The sequence below is a fragment of the Cornus florida genome, unplaced genomic scaffold (genome assembly GCF_030987335.1).
Source record: "Cornus florida cultivar Cherokee Brave unplaced genomic scaffold, ASM3098733v1 CherokeeBrave_3.0.0_Hap2_Chr05, whole genome shotgun sequence".
NCBI lineage: Eukaryota > Viridiplantae > Streptophyta > Magnoliopsida > Cornales > Cornaceae > Cornus > Cornus florida.
Genome location: NW_026775575.1, coordinates 6972652 through 6983162, shown reverse-complemented (window position 1 = coordinate 6983162; position 10511 = coordinate 6972652).

The following is a 10511-nucleotide window of genomic DNA, read 5'->3' as shown; positions in this document are numbered from 1 at the left end:
GAGGCTCAAGCTCATATCATGGCATATATCTGTACATATATAATATCCATCCTATCCAAATAGAAAGTAAACTATCCAACCATTTATTTTAATGGTATGTCATCCAACTGTTGTCAAAGACTTATTTGTTATTACTTATATAATGTTGGGGCTTAAGTGTAATTTCTAAAACTTGTTATTATAAATAGAATGTGGTGGAAAGATGAAAGTATTCTTTCATTCTTCCTCTCTTTCCCCATCTCCCTTTCTCTTTTTCTTCTTCTCCTTTATTACTTACTTTTGATTTGATTATATCTTAAAGTTAACATGGTATTAGAGCATGGTTTGTAAAGCTCTATGTTTGTAGTTGAAACCCTAGGGCAAGTTTGTGTAAACCCTAGTGGGTGTGAAGGGTTGTGAAGAGATTCCAAAATGGGATTTGTTTGCAAGGAAGTAGTGTTAATCACAGCGACACATAATGTGGATCCAACTCGGGGTTCGGGGCAAGGCCTCGATTATTATTTTTATTTTTTTAGCTATTGCAGTCTTGATCGGGTTTTTTTTTTTTTTTTTTTTTTTCGCAGGGTTCTACAACAATGGCTTTTTCTTCGTTGTTCACGATTCTGGTATGGTCTACTTTGTTGTTTTCTAAGGTTTGTGTGGTGACTATGCGGTCTCTTTTTATGCATCTCAAAAAATGGTAATCATTTAAGTTAAAGTTTGTGTGTTAGATAAGTGGTTCTCTACGTATTTTATTGCTGTTTTTGTTTCTGAGGATTGTATACCCAGAAATTATTTGATAAAATGTCCGACTTACAGGTGACTTCAAAAGAAGCTGGGTCTTCTTCTAATCTGACTCCATTATTGGGAGGTAGTAGTGATCACCATCCAGGCCTTTGTATTACCACTGTTAGGCTGGATGAGACGAACTAAATAGAGTGGGCTCAATCTTCTCGTATTCATATCACTGGTCGTAGGATAATCGACCATATCAAAGGGACTGTCACGTGTCCCTCTAAGAACGATCCTATATGCAAAGAGTGGAATGCAAATAATGCACTAGTTATGATGTGGTTGTTGCAATCCATGCAGCCATAGAACAACAAAGGGTTTCTATTTATGAAAACAACTAAAGAGTTATGGACGGCTGTGGAAGAGATGTATTCCTCGGTTAGTAATTTTGTAAAACTATATGAAGTCCAACAACAAATTTCAAGATTCAAGCAGGAAAACCAAACTCTTGCTACATATTACCACACTCTACATGGTAAATGGGAAGAGTTAGATCATTACCAAGACTACATACCAGTGTGTGCAGCTGATGTTAAAGCATTTCATGCTATGGTATAAAGGAATTAAATTTATAAGTTCTTGGGTGGTCTGCATCCGAGATATGAGCTTGCTAGGGTACAAGTGTCAGGTAGGTATCCAGCCCCTCCTTCTGTTATAGATGTGTTTTTGTATATCGATGCCGAGAATAGTAGAATAAAGGCTATGTTTGCACCTGTATACACTAAGCCTAAGCCAGAAGTACTATTATCTGAGAGGTCTGCTATTACCACATAATAATGGAACAAGCCCAATCCTCTAAAAGGAGGGAAACAAGATGATAAAAGCAAGTTGAGGTGTGATCACTATGGGCGTACACGCCATACTAAGGAAACAAGCTGGAATCTACACAGTTGTCCAACTCCAACTCCTACTAATGTGAATGCTAGGCTAAGGCTTGGTCCATTTAGGGGGTTCTCTACGGTACATACTACAAAGCATGAGACTGTTTCTACTGGTCATGCCTCCTCAGGGCCACTGAGTTCTTTGTCCAAGGCTGAACTTAATGCTCTCCAGCATTTACTAGCACAACATTCCTTTATTTCCACCTCTAACTTCACTCAGACAGGTACTTCTCATTCGGCACATCAGGTCTCCACATTATCTAGTAGACCACCCTGGATCATTGATTCAGGAGCCACTGATCACATGACTGGTATGGCATCTGATTTTTCTTCGTACAGTTTATTTTTTTGATAAGGATAAGGTTAGAGTGGCTGATGGCACCTTCACCTCTATTACGAGGAAGGGCACTGTTTCTGCCTCTCCTAATCTTACCTTATCATCTGTTCTTTATGTCCAAAAGTTTACCAATAACCTCATTTCTGTCAGTCACAGTACAAAAGGCTTGAATTGTAGTGTAATCTTTTTTCCATCTCACTGTGTGTTTTAGGACTTGGACACGGGGAAGACGATTGGAAGTGGACATGAGGATAATGGCTTGTATTTGTTGAACACGAGGCCAAATTCTTATTATGTTGCAAATCAATCTAGTGTCAGGAATAGTAATGTCAATAAAGATATGTTAATGCGATGGCATAATAGACTAGGTCATTTACCTCTTCCTGTTTTGAAGCATGTGCTTCCCCAATTTTCTTCTGTTGAATATTTTGAGTTAAATTGTGAAACATGCGTTCTTGCTAAACAATGTCGTGTTTCTTATCCTACTAGTATTAATAAAACTATAGCTCCTTTACAGCTTGTTCATTCTGATGTGTGGGGTCCTGAATCTACTATTTCGTTACTTAGTTTTCGTTACTTTGTTGTGTTTGTTAATGACTTTAGTCGATATACATGGCTTTATCTTATGAAAACCAAAGATGAAGTTTATTCCATTTTTACAACCTTTCATAGGATGGTATGTACTCAGTTTGGTTGTCCTCTCAAAATCCTTCGATCTGATAATGGAGGAGAGTTTATGTATGGTGGTTTTGCCTCTTTTTTTTTTTTTTTTTTTTTTTTTTTTTTTTTTTTTGCAGATAACGGGATTGTCCATCAAACCTCTTGTGTCGATACACCATAACAGAATGGTGTAGCTAAAAGAAAACACCGTCATATTACAGAGGTGACCCATTCTATTCTAATTGGGATGGGAGTGCCTAAAATTTATTGGGCTGATGCAACCTTAACAGCTACATACCTTATCAATCACATGCCTTCTAAGGTTATTGGTTATCAATCCCCCTTCTCTATCTTACACCATCACACTGCCTTATTTACTGTCCCTCCAAAAGCATTTGGTTATGTTTGTTATGTTCACATTCATCATCGCAAGGACAAAATAGACCCTAAGGTAATCGGATATGTCTTTCTTTGATACTCTGCCACTTAGAAAGGGTATCGGTGTTATAACCCTACCACTCGTAATCGCTTTGTATCCATGGATGTAACATTCTTTCAATCGGTTCCTTTTTTTTCCACTACTCAGGATTCTCTACAATGGGAGACTACTATACAGGTAGAGAATCAGTTGTCCATTTAGAAGGAATGCCACATTCCTTTGCCTGTTCCCATTTAGGGGGAGCTTCTAACTAAGGTGCCGATGTCTAGTCCTTCTAACACTAATGATTTACAGCAGGGAAAATAGCCAATTGTCTACACTACGAGGGCAAAACAAGTTATTGACTCACCCCAGGACCAACAAGTCTCATTCGATCTAGGTAATTCCTTAGTTGATATTAATACTCCTAATTCGTTTCCCAATAGCATTCCTGTTGATCTTGATGTCCCTATTACCTATCGTAAGGGTGTTCGTAGTTGTACAAAGTATCCCACATCTTAGTTTGTATCCTATGAAGCCTTATTGTGCTTTCACTTTGGAACGACCCAGTCATTTGCCTTCCTTTCCTTTTTCCTGAAATTTTATGAATGAATTTTTTTTGTTTAATTTTCTTTTCTGAGCTCTGTTTCGTGTCGCTTAGTGTAATCTCGAGTGCTCAGAATTGGTTTCTGAGACTCTTTCATGTGAATTGACAACTTCCTTTGAGGATTGAGTCATTTTCGCATTTTTCATTTTTCGGACACTATGCGCTATTTTGTCTTTTCCCTATTTTGTCATTTTCCTTATTTCGTCTTATCTCCGTTTGTTAGTTTTTGGCACAACCTCACTTCTCATGCTCGGAGTTGGTTTTTGACTTCACGTGCCTTCATCTTGAGTGGTTTCCTCGAAATACGTATCTTTACTTTTGCAAGAAAGTACCCTGGTTGCTCCCGGTGCCCACAGGGGCATAGATGCACAATTCTTCAGAATCTTTTTCATTTCTTGGGGTGTTTTTCGTAAATATCTTTTGAAGATATTTAATTTCTAGGGCATCTAAGAAAATATCTTTTGGAAGATATTTTCATTCTGGGGCAATTTCGCAGTTAACCCTTTTTGTTGGGGCCATTGTGCAATTAACGAAAGTTATTGCAAAAATGTCTCGTCTAGAGCCTGGATCCTTGTACGGGATTCATTTTCACTTTTTGTTGATTGATAAATTCATAGAATTTCCTTCTGGTCATTTTTCTCCAGTTTCAGAGTTTTTGGACCCGGTTGCCGCCAAACTTGTTCGGGGCATAACTTTCTGCTCGGGACTCAGTTTTTGACGCCGTTTCTTCCGTTGTTCATATTTTCTTATTTTAAATATTTTTTGTTCATGGAGTTTTTCCGTTTCAGTGCGTTTGCTCAAAATCCACTTTTTCGGACCCGGCGGGGCCCTTTCGGGGCACTTTTTGAGATTTCTATAAATATGTTGCCCTAATTTTTAAAATCAGATTTTCAGACGTTCTTCCTCCTCTTGGTTGGCAGCCATGGGAGCCCAAGGGGCTACCTTCACTCTTTCTTCTCCTCCACTTGATTTCCTTGGTAGAAATCCTTCGGCCTTAGCATTTGTTGTTCGCCTCGTCGTGCTCTACCACTACCCCCTATTAGAAACCATTTTTGGCAAAGTTTTGAGTTTGAGTTTGAGGCAAAGTTTGGATTTTCATGCGGGATTCATATAGATCGTGTTGTTCCCGACAAAACCCTTCGGTTTCGGCGGATTCGGAACACATTTTTTTCGGTGGGCCTTTGAGTTTTCATCTCAAATTGAGGTAGGAGGTGTTATAGGTTTAATTTTTGTTATATAACATGCTATTGATGCTTATACAACTTGATTGCATGCTTAAATATGAAATATAGAGATTTTATTATTTAATTTTCTTGTATTGGATTTGATTTTCCCGGTTGCTTATGACTTGTTTTAAACATGTAGCTTGGTACTATAGTACTCTATAATAAGTTCATTGACATATATTAAATTGAGGGAATTTGAACAAGTATTAAAGATTTTATTTAATATTTATCTTAGGTGAAAGATTAATTCACATGGCCTTAACTAGCTTAAAATCAATATGTGTTAGTATATTCAATTAGGCCTTAGCATGCTCTCCAACATAGTTGAATTTGAAAGTGATTGGAGGTGTTTTGAAAGTTAGTAATTATTAATTAATTTAATTAATTAATTTGCCCCAAGTGCACTATTCACTCTATTTGAATTCCGACTTGATATTCTTGATTTACATGCTATATAGCTTCACATATATTTGATTTAGAATATTCGGTTAGGTTTTGAAACCTTTTATTTAATTAAATTCCATGTTTAAGATTTAATCCTCATGGTGATATACAACTTGGAATTGTATTGTGGCATGCTAGAAAATTAAGCTTAGGTATAGTTGTTCACATATATTAAATTGGGATTAATTGCATTAGAATTGCAACTTTTAATGTATATTTAACTTTAGTGAAAGTTTAATTCACATGGTCTTAAATTGAATGAAATAAACTTGTAATGTGATATTACATTAGTTCTTGGCATGTTTTCCAACATAGGTTAATTTGAGAGCATTTGGTTAAGTTTGAAAATCAAGAGATTTTAATTAAAAGAATTAATAAAAATCTATTTTGTGGTCCTATTAGCTTAATTAAGGTTTTAACATGATATTTGTATTGGCCATGACTTGTTTACTAGTATATATTAATTTGGGACTATTAGAAGTTGTTTTAGAACCTTGGGATTTAAATTAGCATGATTTAATTAAAGTTCTACCTTGTTGTTGTATTTAAACTCATGAGCTTATGTTTTCAATATTGAATATACTGTTATCTTGCGTAATGATTTGCACACTTCATATTTAACATCATTCATACATAGCGTGTAACGAATCGCACACGGAAGATTCGACATTTATCCTAGCATATTAGTTGTGGATTTAGAGCATTTATTGTATTGGTTTCCAAATTTGGTTGTGCTGGGTAGATAGTTGATTATCTTGCATATTCCTGTTGATATATGCATTGTTGCACAACTTGTTGATTTTGGAAACTTGGGGGTGTCGTTGTTTGACTATGGCTAGGACGTGGTTCTAGTACGGGGGATAGTCCCTCTATATAGTCTAGTGCGCACATAAGGAGGTTACCTATGGGCTAGTAACCCTAAAGTAACTATGTTGTCGGTCTGATCCGGCCTGACATCTGAGTATCCACTTTGTTTGATTTCGCATTTCATTTTCAAGTTGATAACTAGATGATGTTGTAACTTGTTGTTTCTTATTTGTCGTTCCATTTTAAGTTACAGGATGTTAACTTTGCAAAATTGTGCTTTATGCGTTATATTAGAAGTTCCAATGTTGGTTAAATTGCATCGATATTGAAAATTGTGTTTTGACGTTCTAATAAAGCTTAGGATTGATCTTATTGATTCATTTATAACATAGACGTTAGGTGGCATGAACAACTACTGTTATTTTGTGCTTTAGATTCTAAGTTGATGGCTTTGAGAACTTAAACCTTGTTGCATTGTATAACATGCTCTTTTGTTGTTGAATTGCATGGATAATGTGATTCTTGTTAACTTGTATTCAAATACGCTTTTGTCATGTTGTATGGATTACTCTAGACCTAGTTCAATTGTATTAAAAATGCAATTCATATTAATTTATTTTCAAGCATTCTTCTTGTCGTGTTCTTTGGATCATCCCCACCATGATTCGTTTCATACACGTATGTATATCATGATTCTTGTTGCTTAGACTCTAAGGTAGCTTAGGATGCTCCCCGAGTCTCACTTGGATATAGACGTTAGGTGGCGTGAGCCTCTTTAACATGTTTCACCTTAAGGTGATAAATTTGTAAAATGCTAGGTCGATGCATGCTCATCTCCTACGAGTAGGTTTATGTTACTCACCCCTACGATACTGGGGCATATTTCAGGTACAAAGACTTGGTTCGTGATGCCTAGCATTCCTTGGATGTCGTGTAGCTTTCAAGTTTCCATTTCATGCAAATGTTAGCAGGAAATGTCATTTTGTAGACTTATATATAAAATTTGTATTCTTTGATTCCATGTATGTAATGTGTACATAAGTGCACTCCTTTCAATATATTTGACATGTATGAGATGAGGCCGGAGGCCAATGACTTGTGTATTGTATTCTATACAACTTTTTAACTTTATGAAATATTATGAAAACCTTGAAAAATCGCAAGTCTTTGCTTCACCATGGTTGCATCGGGTGTGGGAATTCCATTTTCATTCTTTCATAGGGTCTTATTAATCTTATATGAAGTGTGGCCAATGGCCAAACGGTCATTTGACTCCATTTTACATTTTTGGATTCCATGTTTTCCATTCCAAGTCCATTTTTGCCCTTCTGCCCGTTGGGGGGTCGGATTTTGCATCGGCTATATTTTTAAGCCATGGACCATTGTGGCGCATCTAGATAGGTAAGTGACGTTTGCGTGCATAGTCGTTTCTGGGCAAAACCTCATCGTTTGTGTTTTGAGCCTCCTACGATTTCATTTTGCGTTTTTGTTGCATATTCTGATCTAGGGGCATTCTAAACTTTTTAATTCAGTTTTAATTCCCTCTTTCAACATGGTCGAATAGGAAACATGATTTTAGAGGGGGTTTCTTTTTCGTGTTTTTCTAGAAAATGTCGTCTTGGTGCCGGAAATCAATCACAAAGTTCAACTTTCTGTTTTTTTTTAGCAGCTTTTTGGACCTCCATGACCAGATTTCATGGAGTGGCATTTTGGGCATTCTACATTGCGTTTTTTTTGAATTCCCTCGCTTGTTACGTAGAATACTCAATTTTGAGGGGGGTTTCTTCTTTGTGTTTTTCCAGGAAAATTCATCTACTAGCCCGTTTTTACTCTCTGTTCTGGCTGTTTTTGGAAAAAAAATGCTTGTAGCAGCTTTTTGGGTCCATCTTGACGTAGTCTGTTCAAGGGGCATTTTAGGGACTTTACATCATATTTTTTTTTGGTTTCTTCTACATAGTCAGGTAGAAAACGTGATTTTAAGGGGGGTTTCTTCTTCGTGTTTTTCCATAAAAACTCGTTTAAGGGTCCGTTTTTATCCTCGGTTCTGGGAAAAAAAATTTATTGGTGCTTGCTATTAAAACACTATTCCTACCCAGATTTCTTACCCGGAAAATAAGTCTAATTTTTTTGAAACTTTGAGGCTTCATATCTTCTTCATCCCGACTCCAAATTAAGTGATTTTTAAGTCTAAGTTTATTAGTTTTTGCTTGTCTATCCAACGGTATTCACGGTTGCATCCAATTCTATCTGAAAAGACTATTTTACCCTTTGTAAAGTATCCTTGCCGCACTGATTTTAAACTCAAAGGTTGGTTTTTCTGAAACTTTGACGTTTCATATCTTCTTTATCCGGACTCCGAATCAAGTGATTCTTAAGTCTAGATTCATTAATTTTTTCCTAGTCTATCTATCGGTATACTCAGTTGCATCCAATTTTATCTAAAAAGACCATTTTACCCCTTGTCAATTACCCTTGCCGCACTGTTTTGAAACCCGAAAGTTTGTTTTTATGAAACTTTGGAGTTTCATATCCTCTTCATCGGAACTCTGAATCAAGTGATTCTTGAGTCTAGATTTGTTAATTTTTCACTGTCTTTCCAGCGGTGTACTCGGTGGCACCCGAATCCACATTTTTTAAGAAATGACTATTTTGCCCCTGGGGGCTTATTTGTCACATTTTTGACCTTTTGCTTCCATATCAGTTCTCATTGAGTTCCACGACCTCATGGAAGGTCACTTTGACTTCTTAGAGTCTTGTTTTCTGTGTTCGCTTTCGCTTATCGTATCCGTTATCGGGTCAACCTTCGGTTCATCACTGGACACGCTGGCCTAAAAAACCAGGGTCGTCACAGGTGGTATCAGAGCGTTCGGGTTCGAATACCTTGGACGACGGGTTTTGAGTGCATATCATGCTCATGTTGTTTTGCTTTGATATGTCATTTATATCTTGATAACATGCCTTGTTTGATAACATGTCTTGTATGATAACATGTTCACAGGCTTAGGTGTTTTGAGACATCTATTATTTGTTAAGTATACTTTATGTGTATATGTGCTTCTTGATAAAATGTTTTGATTTGATAACATGTCTATTTGCTTATGTGGCACCTTGAGTAGATCCTCCATTGCTATGATGCATGCTAGCTGTTTACTTTTATGTCTGGTTTTGGCATTCTCTCTTAGGATTCGTCGTATCCCTTGGATGCATTCTTGTTTCACGAGTTTCCTCTTTGGATAGGGGAAATTCATTTTGTACGGACCCATGTTGGGAACCTTCTTGTCTGTTCTGTCAATTGATGCGAGTAAGGCATATGTGAGTGTAGAATCGCAATTCTTGTCTGGGGGAGTGAGACGTGGGCCAGGGAGGCATCGTTTCATTTCCTTTTCCTTCATGGCTTCTAGATCTAAGGCCTTAAGTGTAATGTTGCCAGTGTCATTGTTATTAGAGTTTTGGGATTAGCTACCCCAACTCTCGCAAGTGCCTGGTTCTTGTAGTGCTTTTGGTAATGATCATTTCTGACATTGATGTTATTTGTATCAAAAAGTTACCTTCTGGGGCAGGATATGAACTAGTGCCTTATACCGTCATGCTACCATACTGACGAGTAAGTGTGGGCGGTTTCTAGTCGCTGTTCGTACTGTCTTATCACTCCTTTCTTTCATCGCGTTTTGATGTTTCGTTTTCTTAGGGTTCTCTCGGTAGTTGACTTTGAGTTAACGTGCCTGTTCGTATTAGGTGTTGTCTCAGTTCAAGGTTTCGTGTTCCTTTAGTTGATCTTTAGACTTCAGGATTTGTCCTTCAGTGCGTTGTGAGCTATCCTTTGATTTGACATTTTGTTCGGTCATTATTCTGTTCTCTCTGATATGTTCCTAATTTCGGGGACGAAATTCCTTTAAGGAGGGTAGGTTGTAACGACCTGGTCCTTCGCCTTCTTTTCCTTTTTCCTGAAATTTTACGAACGAATTTTTTTCGTTTAATTTTCTTTTCTATACTCTATTTCGTGTCGCTTAATGTCATCTTGAGTGCTCAGAATTGGTTTCTGAGACTCATTCATGTGAATTGACAATTTCCTTTGAGGACCGAGTCATTTTCGCATTTTTCGTTTTTCGGACACTATGCTCTATTTTGTCTTTTCCCTATTCTGTCATTTTCCCTATTTCGTCTTATCTCCATTTGTCAGTTTTTGGCACAACCTCACTTCTCAGGCACGGAGTTGGTTTTTGACTTCACGTGCCTTCATTTTGAGTGGTTTCCTCGAAATACGTATCTTTACTTTTGCAAGAAAGTACTCTGGTTGCTCACAGTGCCCATAGGGGCATAGATGCACAATTCTTCAGAATCTTTTTCATTTCTTGGGGTG